The 11076-nt window shown below is 44.8% G+C and overlaps 1 pseudogene; it reads left to right on the top strand.

Annotated features, from left to right (window-relative positions):
- Gm13396 (predicted gene 13396) lies at nt 4713–4984 on the top strand (annotated as a pseudogene).

Here is an 11076-nt window from a genome sequence, read left to right as displayed (position 1 = left end):
GAAGAGGGGGTAGGGTGGGGCAGACACGTTGGAGGTACTCTCAGAAGGTAAACTGGAGCTAATTACTCCAACTCATTTCTTTTAAGGATCCTATGAGACTGGCCTACTAATATTGTATTAGTAAGAGTTATCTAAAGGATCAGCGCTAATAAAATGAATATGAATATATATATACATACATATATATTCACACATATATACATATATACACACACATATATACATACACATACATACATATATATGTGTATATACATATATATATTGTTCTATAGTATATGGGATCATTGATGGGTTGGGAGAGATACTCTGTAGGATGGATTTAGGCTTCTCAGTAGCAGGGGGATCGGTCTCTCAAGGACTGAACACTATAGCTTCCTAGAAGCTCTCTCTCTCTCTCTCTCTCCCTCTCTCTCTCTCTCTCTCTTTTTTTTTTTTTTTTTTTGGTTTTTCAAGACAGGGTTTCTCTGTGTAGCCCTGGCTGTTCTGGAACTCACTCTGTAGACCAGGCTGGCCTCGAACTCAGAAATCCGCCTGCCTCTGCCTCCCGAGTGCTGGGATTAAAGGCGTGCACCACCACGCCCAACCCCTAGAAGCTATTGTTACACAAAATGTACTTTTAGCAAGTCAATTTCCAAATTTTAACATTTCTTTTCTGCTTTAGGGGTTGTCTTAAAAAACCATTACCTAAGCAATTCTCAGCCAGCTGTAGGAGACTTCCTGGTTTGCCAGGCACATCTGGAAAGTAAGTTTTGCAAAGACTGAGAATCCTTCAAAAGAATAACCCCATCAAATCTCATATAACAATCACTCCAGATGCATGCCAGATATATTCATATATACATACACACACACACATATATTTCAAATGGGGATTTATCAGCAGATTGGTTTACAGGGTGTGGTCCAAGTAGTTCAACAATGGCTGTCTCACAAATGAAAAGCTGAGAATCACTAATTGTTCTGTCCACAGTGCTGGAGTCCAGGATGGTTCCAGGAGAGCTGGTCTTCAGTCTATGCTGAAATCCTAAAGACCCTGGATTTCATATTGGCTGCAGCAACATAGATGAACTTGCCAGCAAGAGTAAACACAGCTGGCAAAATCAGTTTCATCTTCCTTGTCCTTTTATGTGGCTGCCACCAGAAGGTGTGGCCTACATTTAGGGTGGATCTTCCTGCTTCAAACAATAGCATTAAGAAAGTCCCTCTTGGCTGGGTGTGGTGGCGTACTCCTTTAATCCCAGCACTTGAGAGGCAGAGGCAGGTGGATTTCTAAATTCGAGGCCAGCCTGGTCCACAGAGTGAGTTCCAGGACAGCCAGGGCTACACAGAGAAACCCTGTCTCGAAAACAACAACAACAACAACAACAAAAAAAACAACCAAACAAACAAAGAAAAGAATGTTTCCTTGGCTGAGTGGTGGCGATGCATGCCTCCGGAGGCAGAAGTAGGCAGATCTCTGAGTTTGAGGTCAGCCTGGTCTACAGAGTGAGTTGCAGGATAGGACAGCCAGGGATACACAGAGAAACCCTGCCTGGAAAAACAAATAAACAAGTGGAAAAAGAAAGGAAGAAAGAAAAAAGAAGAAAGAAAATTCATCTTAGGAGTGCCTAGCAGCTGATTTTGGAATATCTCAAAATACTTACAAAGATCCTGACGCCTAAATTTGCATTCATTTGCCCGTAAATGACAGCCCCTATGAGGCTTTGTGGCATGTATCATTCTTGTCGGTATTTAGTTTATTGTTTACCAACTTGGCTCTGTCGATCCCCCTTCACTCATCCATTCAGCCTAGACACTGTTCTGGTGCTGGGGAAGAGGCTAAGTCAGCCTCCGTCTCCTCCCAAGAGCTCATCTCCCAGGCAGCATAGCAGGAGCCTCACAGTGACTAAGAACCAAAAATCAGGACCCACATCAAATGCTGAAGCATAAAAGGAAGCAGAGCAAAGTTAAGTCCTTGGTGTGTGGGGGTGGGGGTGGGGGTGGGGGAGAGCTTAGCTTCTTAGAGACATAATTAAGGGGTTGGCCTTCTCCATATTGGGAGGGCCCTTAGCTTTGTCCATTTGACACACAGTGCAGAGTACCAGTGAAAGAATCTCAACCGAGGGATTGCTGGTGGGGAACTGATTATCTTCCTTGTAATTAACAGGCCTGGCCCGCTGTGGGTTGAACCATACCTAGGCAGTGGTCCTGTAGAGAGGGCTTTAGAGCCAAGGGCTGTCTACCCAGAAGTCCATTTCTTCCCAAGGGTGAACAGTGAACTGCTGGGCCTAGATAACCCAGGGTGGGGTGGTACCCAAGGGAGGGAACTCGTTTCTCTGAGAAAAAGGGATGGGAGCAGTGTGTGTGTGTGGGGCGCTTGGAAGGACTGCTAAGGGGGTGCTGTGATGGGATGTAAAGTGAATAAAAAAATAAATTACTGGAAAAAAAAAAAAAAGAACTGATCAGCCTGGCGTGGTGGCGCACGCCTTTAATCCCAACACTAGGGAGGCAGAGGTAGGCGGATTTCTGAGTTCGAGGCCAGCCTGGTCTATAAAGTGAGCTCCAGGACAGCCAGAGCTATAAAGAGAAACCCTGTCTCGAAAAACAAAAAAACAAAACAAAACAAAAAAAAAATAACTGATCAAAGGGGAAAGACCCAGAAAAAGGAGACAAGTTCACTGAAGCAGAAAGCAGCAGTAGCTGGGCAATGATGGCCCACGCCTTCGAGGCCAACCTGGTCTACAGAGTGAGTTCCAGGACAGCCAGGGCTACACAGAGAAAACCTGTCTTGAAAAACCAAAAAAAAAAAAAAAAAAAAAGACAGAGAGACAGATTATTAGATTCATCGATTTATTCAGTGATTTACTTAAAGCACTGCTTGTACTGTCTGTTTGCCTTGCATGACTTCGCTTGTACACGGAACACAGCGACCTGGAGAAGTAGCTAAAACAATGGGTCGTTGCCCTTAACAACATGCAGATTGCTAGCTCGCTGGCACAACCTCACCCAACCTTGTGGTTTAGACTATAAAAATGAGACTGCAAACTGTACCCAAGATCAATGCCTTGCAGGTGCTGCCCTAGCTTTGGTCCACTGTGGCATGTGACATCTCCTCTCGTCCATTCTAATTGGTGTCGGAGTGTTTATTCCAGAGAGTCCCACAATAGCAAAAAAGCACCTGCACGGGCAGGGTCTGTCTCCAAAGCTTCTGGGCTGCCGGGTGATCTTTAAGCTGGTCTCTCCATAGGTTCCTGGACCACTTCTTCCTTTGATCCCTTCCAATTTCATTTTCATGCCTCAGACAGCATATAACTCTACCTCCAACCCCATGGATGATATTGTTGGATGGAAATAGAAAAAAAAAAGTCACTGTTCAGAGAATGGCCCTGGTTGGTGGATGGCCTTATTTATTATGGGCACTCCAGTTGTGTGGAGTCTTAGCTCCTTCCCAGGTGGGAAAGACACCTTTCTTTATCCGACCATTGTCCTCACTTCCTACCCTCTGAAAGCTAGCTGAGCATTGGCCTATGAGTGACCTAGCCAGCCATGTTCCTCCATGGTTTCTGTTGTCAGTTCTTTCCCTGACTTCTATCAATGATGGACTGGCCCTGCAAGTGTCATCAGAAGACACTCCTTCCTTTGAACTTGCTCTCCTCCCCTTTGACAAGGTCAACTCTGCATGGAATCAGCTACACTGATTAATGGACTGAGCAACCAAACTAGGGTCCCTTCCTTTCTGTCCACTCCCTAACAGGGGTCTTGTCACGCCCACCTCGTCCCGTAAGGAAGACACAACACGGTCGGATTCTTCTCAACAGCTTTATTGCAGGAACGCCTCGATGCTGCTACGGGAACCCTGGGCACCCAGGGAGGACTCCTTATATACACCCCAGCACAGGGAAAAGCTTTGTGTCCTCCTGGGATTGGTCAGTCTGCGGGCACCTTAATTTGCATGCACCTGCTCGGGAGGGGTTGGCGCCAGATTCGGGCTAGCGCCTGTGCAGTGGTGTTATTGATGGTGACAGTGTACCAGAGACCTGCGCCATCTTTTAGGCGTCGGCTGCCTACATCTCCCCCTTTTTAGTTTAATAATATGATGCTAGACTAGGTCTGGGCAAGTCTGTCCATCGGCCACGGCTCTTGTCTTAGGTCGATCCTTTCATGTCACAGCCTTACCTGTCATAGGGTTACCCTATCGCCTCCAGGCCCGGTGTCTTAGGTTTGTCTGTGCATAAGGAAAGCTGCCTGTCACTGGATACCGTGGATCTGTGTGACTACAACTGCCAGATGACCTAGGGCAAACTCTTAATTTTTTAAAGAGGCCAGCCAAACATTGGGGGATGCGCCATCTTTAATCGCCATCAATGCTTGGTACACCACTGCCTTATACATGCTCTCGTTTGAGTCACAATAGCCAGATACAAAAGACACAACCCAGGAGGACCACTGTCCCCCAGGCCAACATTCCCGCCCATTCCTTAAAAAATGAGAAGGCATTGGTGATCCAGGAGGTGAAGTCCCCTAAGGTGACAGGGTCCAGTCGAGTGCTGTTGAGTTTGGCAATCTGGAGGAGCAGCTTTCTGGACAACTGCTCCTCTTTAGCCGACCAATTTCCTTTAAGGTACTCAGATAAGAGGCCACTCTGTTCAAGAGACTGAGAGAAATTAGCTTGTACAACTTTATACAATTCTTCAACCTGTTCTTGAACTAAGTCTATTAAATAAGAGAGAGTCCCATCTGCTTTGATATGACTGAGGAGGCATACATGACAAAATGTGGCCTCAGCTTTTGCTACAAGTGTATTCTTCAGAGTTTGGAGGACAATAATAGATGTCCCGAGTGTAATTATGTTATGGACAATATTGACCATCTCTATCCTAATTTCTTGGTGAATGAACTCATTCTCACACAGAAGCAAAGATTTGAGGAAAAGAGGTTCAAATTGGACCACTCAGTGAGTAGCATCAATGGGCATAGGTGGCAAACATTTCAAAATCTACTATAGGCAGGAAGGTGGGAAGTTTCACAACCACACAGTATACCCTGCCAATACTCTGCTAAAAACCATGTCCTTCTGGAACTATTACAATCTATATCTCTGTCGGGGGGGGGGGAGCAATTTTCACATCAGCCTCTCTGGTACCCAAATCGGGTGTTCTTGACCCCGTGGAAAAACACAAACAGCTCCCCTGGATCTCGAAATAACGGGATCTGGGCCATACCATTTTCCTGTTAAGACATCTTTCCATTTGACATCCTGTTTAAGGATAGACCAGGTCATGGCATGCCTATCTGCAGCTGAACGACCATGTTCGTCCAGAATTAAAAATTTTAAAGTAAAGAGGGCTAAAGGGCTAATTGTTCTTTGGGTGGCCGGCCATCAGAGATTCCCCCTTTTTGTTTTTGTAAGAATTCTTTTAAGGTTTGATGTGCTCTTTCCACAATGCCTTGGCCCTGTGGATTGTAGGGAAGGCCAGTAGAGTGACTAACCTGCATTATTTTGCAAAAGGTTTGGAATGATTTTGATGTATATGTGGGGCCATTATCAGTTTTTAAACTATCTGGCCTTCCCCAAGCTGCCCAGGCTTCTAGGTAATGGCCAACCACGTTGCGGGATTGCTCACTGGACATGGGGGAGGCAAAAATGACACCTGAACAGGTGTCAATTGAAACATGAACATATTTTAATTTTCCAAATGCTGAGACATGAGTAACATCCATTTGCCAGAGTTTTAGAGGAAGCAATCCACGAGGGTTAATACCAACATGAGGAGGGTGGTGAAATTGCACACACTGTGGGCATTGTAACACCACATCTCGTGCTGAGGCTCGAGAGATATCAAATTTCTGCTGAAGTGTGGCAGCAGGAGCATGATACAATTGATGAAAGTCCTTTGCAAGCTCGAGTGGAGTGGCATGGAAAATAAATTCCATAGGAGTACTAGTGTCCACTAAGGCATTTCTTTCAGCCATAGGGCCTGGCAAGGTAGAGTGAGCTCGAATATGTTGAATAAAGAATTTATGTGTTCTTTTCCAAATCAATTTTTGTAACTCTAATAAGATGGTGCACACAGGGCTGGTGAGTCTAATGGGTCCTGCAATTTCTAATGCATGCACTGCATTTACTACATAAGAATCAGAGACTAGATTAAAAGATTCCTTAAAAGCTTTGAATACTTCCAACACAATTTTACATTCAGTAAGTTGCGGGGTGCCAGGATTGTATTGAAAAAGAACAGGTTTTTGAGAATTAACTACATAGGCACCAACACCTGTTTTAGAATCATCTGTATAAATATCCAATGCACCCGATATGGGTTTAGATGCTGTGACTTTGGGGAAAATCACTGGATGTTCACTAAAAAATTGTAGCAAAGGATCTTTGGGATAATGATTATCTAATTCCCCATCAAAACTACAACGCAATAGGGCCCAATCATCTATCAAAGAACTTAGGATCTGTATTTGATTAGCATTATAAGGTGTAATTATTTTCTGAGGGAGTGCTCCAAAATGTTGAATACACAATTTAATGCCCAAAATCGCTAATTGAGCTACAGCAATGGGATAATATTCAAGGGTTTTATTGGGAGACACATGAGGGTACATCCACAGTAGAGGACCTGACTGCCACAACACTCCTGTTGGTTGACAGAATGTCTTCAAAACGCATAGGAGGATGTCTTCTCCTTCTTTCCATCTATACAGCTTGGCCTTTTCTAAACACCTTTCTACCTTTTCTAATGCTACTCGGGCCTCAGGGGTGAGAGCACGAGGTGACAAAAGCTGTGGATCACCCTTCAATATATCAAAAAGAGGGATTAATTCAAAATTTGATAGCCTCTATATGGACGAATCCAATTTATATCTCCCAACAACTTCTGGAAATCATTCAATGTTTTCAAGTGATCTTTACGTAATTGTATCTTTTGAGGTGTAATAAAATGTGGAGTAATTCGAGCACCCAAGAACTCTCCTAAATTTCCCATTTGAACTTTATCAGGAGCTATAAATAATTGTTTCATTTCTAATTCTTTTACTAGCTTAATATAGGCTTCATCTAAACTTTCTTTATTCTTTGAGGCAAGAAGGATATCATGTACTATCCTTAATTTTGGGAATGCATCACGGACAGGTTGTAGGGCTTCTCCTACAAAAAGTTGACACATAGTAAGACTGTTTGCCATCCCTTGAGGTAAAACTATCCACTGATACTGTTTATCAGGCTCTTCATTATTCACAGAACAAAGAGTAATGGCAAAGCGCTCTCTATCACACAATGCAAGGGGAATAGAGAAAAAACAATCTTTAATATCAATGATTATAATAGGCCACTCTTTGGGCAAACTAAAAAGTAGGGGCAGACCCCTCTGTATGGGGCCCATAATCTGCATTTGATTATTAATGGCTCGAAGATCATGCAGGAGCCTCCATTTGCCTGATTTTTTTCTTAATCACAAATATGGGTGTATTCCAAGGTGACTGGAAAGGTTTAATATGTCCTAATTTCAATTGTTCCTCTACTAATTCTCTAGCAGCTACTAATTTTTCAGAGGAAAGAGGCCATTGAGGAACCCATACAGGCTCCTCTGTTTTCCAAGTAATGGGTATACCACCCTCAATGGCCCCTAGGAAAAACCCAATCCCTTTTTATCTTGTTTGAACTTTGCAGGCACTGGCATACTCATGCTTTGTAATAACTTTCCTAACCCTTTTCCTGGAGTGTAGCCCATACTAGACATAATTTCTCAGGCTTGTGGGGAATACTCATTAGTTAGTCTAAGATCCATTTTGGTTAAGACATCTCTACCCCATAGGGTCACAGGAATATCCACAATATAAGGAAAAAATTTCCCTGACTTACCTTCCTCATTTTTCCAAGTCAATTCCTTAGCACTTATAAAGGGAGCAGTCTCATAACCTAGACCACGGAGGCTTTGAGATGATGTTTGCGAAGGCCATTTTGGCAGTCAATCATGAGTGGAGATGATGCTGCGATCTGCACCTGTGTCTAACAACCCCAGAAAGGATCGTCCTTCAACCTCCAAAGTTAACATGGGGCGATCTCCTAATTCCATTGAAAAGAAAGTGAACCAAGAACCTATAGAACCTAGCCCACTCTCTCCTCTTATTATTTGTTGGAAAATATTTATGCAAACTTGGCAACAGTAATAATTGAGCAATTCTATCTCCTGGGGAGATAGCTGAAATGCCACTGGGGGAGGCCACTAAGATTTTCACAACCCCCGTATAATCTGGATCAGTCACTTCAGGGGTAATTTGTAATCCTTTTAAAGCAGAAGATGAGCGGCCAAGCAATAGTACTGCAGTATCTTTGGGAAGGGGGCCTTTAAAATCTGTATCTATGGGCTGTACCCCCATCTGTGGGGTTAATACGAGTCTGGTGGTGGAGTGGAGGTCCAATCCTGCGGAGCCAGTAGTGGCTCTCCGTGGTCTCTCAGATGACAGAGAGATGGCCAAGGTTTCTTCTGGTCTTTCTGAAGAGCCCCATACATTTGAGGGCCTTGGGGACATGGGCCCCCGCTGTCCGTTTTTTGGCCTAGTGCCACCATATCCTGCTTGTAATGGTCGGCCTTCTATGTCCTTTGTTGATCTGCACTCATTAGCCCAATGTTTTCCTTTTCTACATTTATGGCATATTCCTGGCTGTCTAGGTTTATCTAATGGAGTCCTTTTCTCATTTTCGGGGCATTGTCTTCTAAAATGTCCTCTCTGACCACATTTATAACAAGTATCATTATTAGATCTACTCAATTGTATTACAGCTGCCGCCAGGCCTGCATTGGTTAACGGGCCCCCTAGTTCTCTGCAAACCTTCATCCAAACCTCTAAACCTTTATGTTTATAGGGTGTAATAGCTGCTCTACACTCCTTAGTGCATTGCTCATACACTAGCTGTTTTACCAAGGGCATAGCTGTATCAGGGTCTCCAAAAATTCTAGTGGCTGCTTCAACAAGGCATGCTACAAAATCTGAAAATGGTTCTGTGGGGCCCTGCAAAATTTTCGTAAGATTGCCTGAGACTGCGCCTTTGTTCGGTAATGCCTCCAGGCTTTGGTAGCTACCTCATTTATTTGGGCATAGACTGCTTCAGGATTTGTTTGATCTAAAGCAAAACGTCCTAAACCCAGAAGCATGTTTGCATCCCAGTGTCTCTGAGGATCTTGTCCTGTGGCTAAATTTGCTGCTGCCTGACTGTTTGCATATTCATAGGACAAGGACTTCCAGTTTAAATACTGTCTGGACGACAAACAAGCCTGAGTAATATTATTCCAGTCCCCCGGGGTGAGGCAATATCTAGCAAGCGCCTTGACCTGTGCAACTACAAAAGCTGCACTCACCCCGTAGGTACGGACTGACTCAGCCAGTTGCTTAATAGTTTTAAAATCTATTGGCTCATGATACCGCTGTTGTCCCTGGCCATCTAAGAAGACAGGGAAAGTCAGTCCAACTTCCTTCCAAACCTCTGGGCAAAATGAGGTACCTTGTTTACCAGCTTTTGTGGATTCCTTTTTTCCTGTATACTCAGGGTTAAGAGGTGGAGCGGTCAGCACTTTCGATTTTACTCTTTTGCCAGCCGACCCCCCCCCCCCTTTTTTTTAAAGGATTGGTTTTGTATGACTAATCTGGATCTTACCTATCCCTCTCATACCGAGCTGCCTCTTCTTCTAGGTCAGCTTCCTCATCTTTGTCAAGCTCTGAGTCACTGGAGTCAGAACTTGCTGAACTTACTGTTAAGTCTTTTAATGAGGGATATCTTTTTGCTATTTCCTTTTCTTTCTCATTATTTCCTTTTTCTTTTGAATTTGCCCTTTCTCCCTTCTCCTTTTCTCTTTTTTGCCCCTTTTCTTTCTTTTGCTTATGTGTTTCCTATCTTCCTCTGACATACTTTCTTGTTGTTCCGTAAGAATTTTCTGACCTGCCTTAACTGCTTCTATCAAACAAAAGCAGAGGCCAGAAATTACAAAAAAACGAACAACGATAAGAGCTACCCACACTGGGTCCACGGGCAAGAAAAACATATCCCCTCTTTTAACCGGGGATCAATTTGGGAGACTTACCAGTACCACCGTTCCTCAGCTGAAGAGTTCTGAATCCACGAGATCCTCGGGTCCCTGTGCGGGCCACCAATTTGTTGCGCCCACCTCGTCCGGCAAGGAAGACACAACACGGTTGGATTCTTCTCAACAGCTTTATTGCAGGAATGCCTCGCCTCGATGCTGCTACGGGAACCCCAGGCACCCAGGGAGGACTCCTTATATACACCCCAGCACAGGGAAAAGCTTTGTGTCCTCCTGGGATTGGTCAGTCTGCGGGCACCTTAATTTGCATGCACCTGCTCGGGAGGGGTTGGCGCCAGATTCGGGCTAGCACCTGTGCAGTGGTGGTGTTTACTGCAATGATGTACCGGAAACGGGTGCCATCTTTTAGGCTTCGGCTGCCTACAGGGTCTGTTCAAACCTGCCCCCAAAGCTCCCCGGTTCTAGACCACACACTCTCTTCCCCTCATACTCTGGCAGATTTTTCTCCAAATCCCATGATTGTTACTACAAAAGAGTAGCTGGTGGGTGGACAGGGAAGGGGTGGTGGTGGCAAAGGTAAGATCTAAGCAGCTTCCTGGTGCGTGCGTGCGTGTGTATTGGAGAAAGGCAAGGAAAAGGTTAAGAATCTCAAACATTTACACAGCACACATACAAGCTTTGTGGGAAACGCCATGCCTTTAGCTGTTACTTGCTTTGTGAGTTGCTTCTTGGGAGCCCATTAGCCCATCCTGCTATTGATGCTCCTGACTCTCCACTGGGGCACCGCCTTCTCTGCTCAAAGCTGAGCCATCCATACCCTGCTGGCCATGCTAACAGCTCTGCCTGGTATGAACTCTCATGTGAACCTGAGGAATGGCAGCTAAGGGCACAGCAGGAGCAGAAGAGACTGTTGTTGCTGCCCCAGAGGCAGAGCTGTGGGGGCATCCTGTGTGGGCAAGAAAGCCTCAAAGAAACCCCAGAAAGCCACCCCAGGGATGGAGATGGAGGAGCTGCGACCCTGGTCCAAGTCACCCAGTTTTGGGAGCTCCCT

Source organism: Mus musculus, chromosome 2, assembly GCF_000001635.26.
Source record: "Mus musculus strain C57BL/6J chromosome 2, GRCm38.p6 C57BL/6J".
Taxonomy (NCBI): Eukaryota; Metazoa; Chordata; class Mammalia; order Rodentia; family Muridae; genus Mus; species Mus musculus.
The sequence above is the reverse complement of the archived record's forward strand: the minus strand, read 5'-3'. Positions and strand labels throughout refer to the sequence as shown.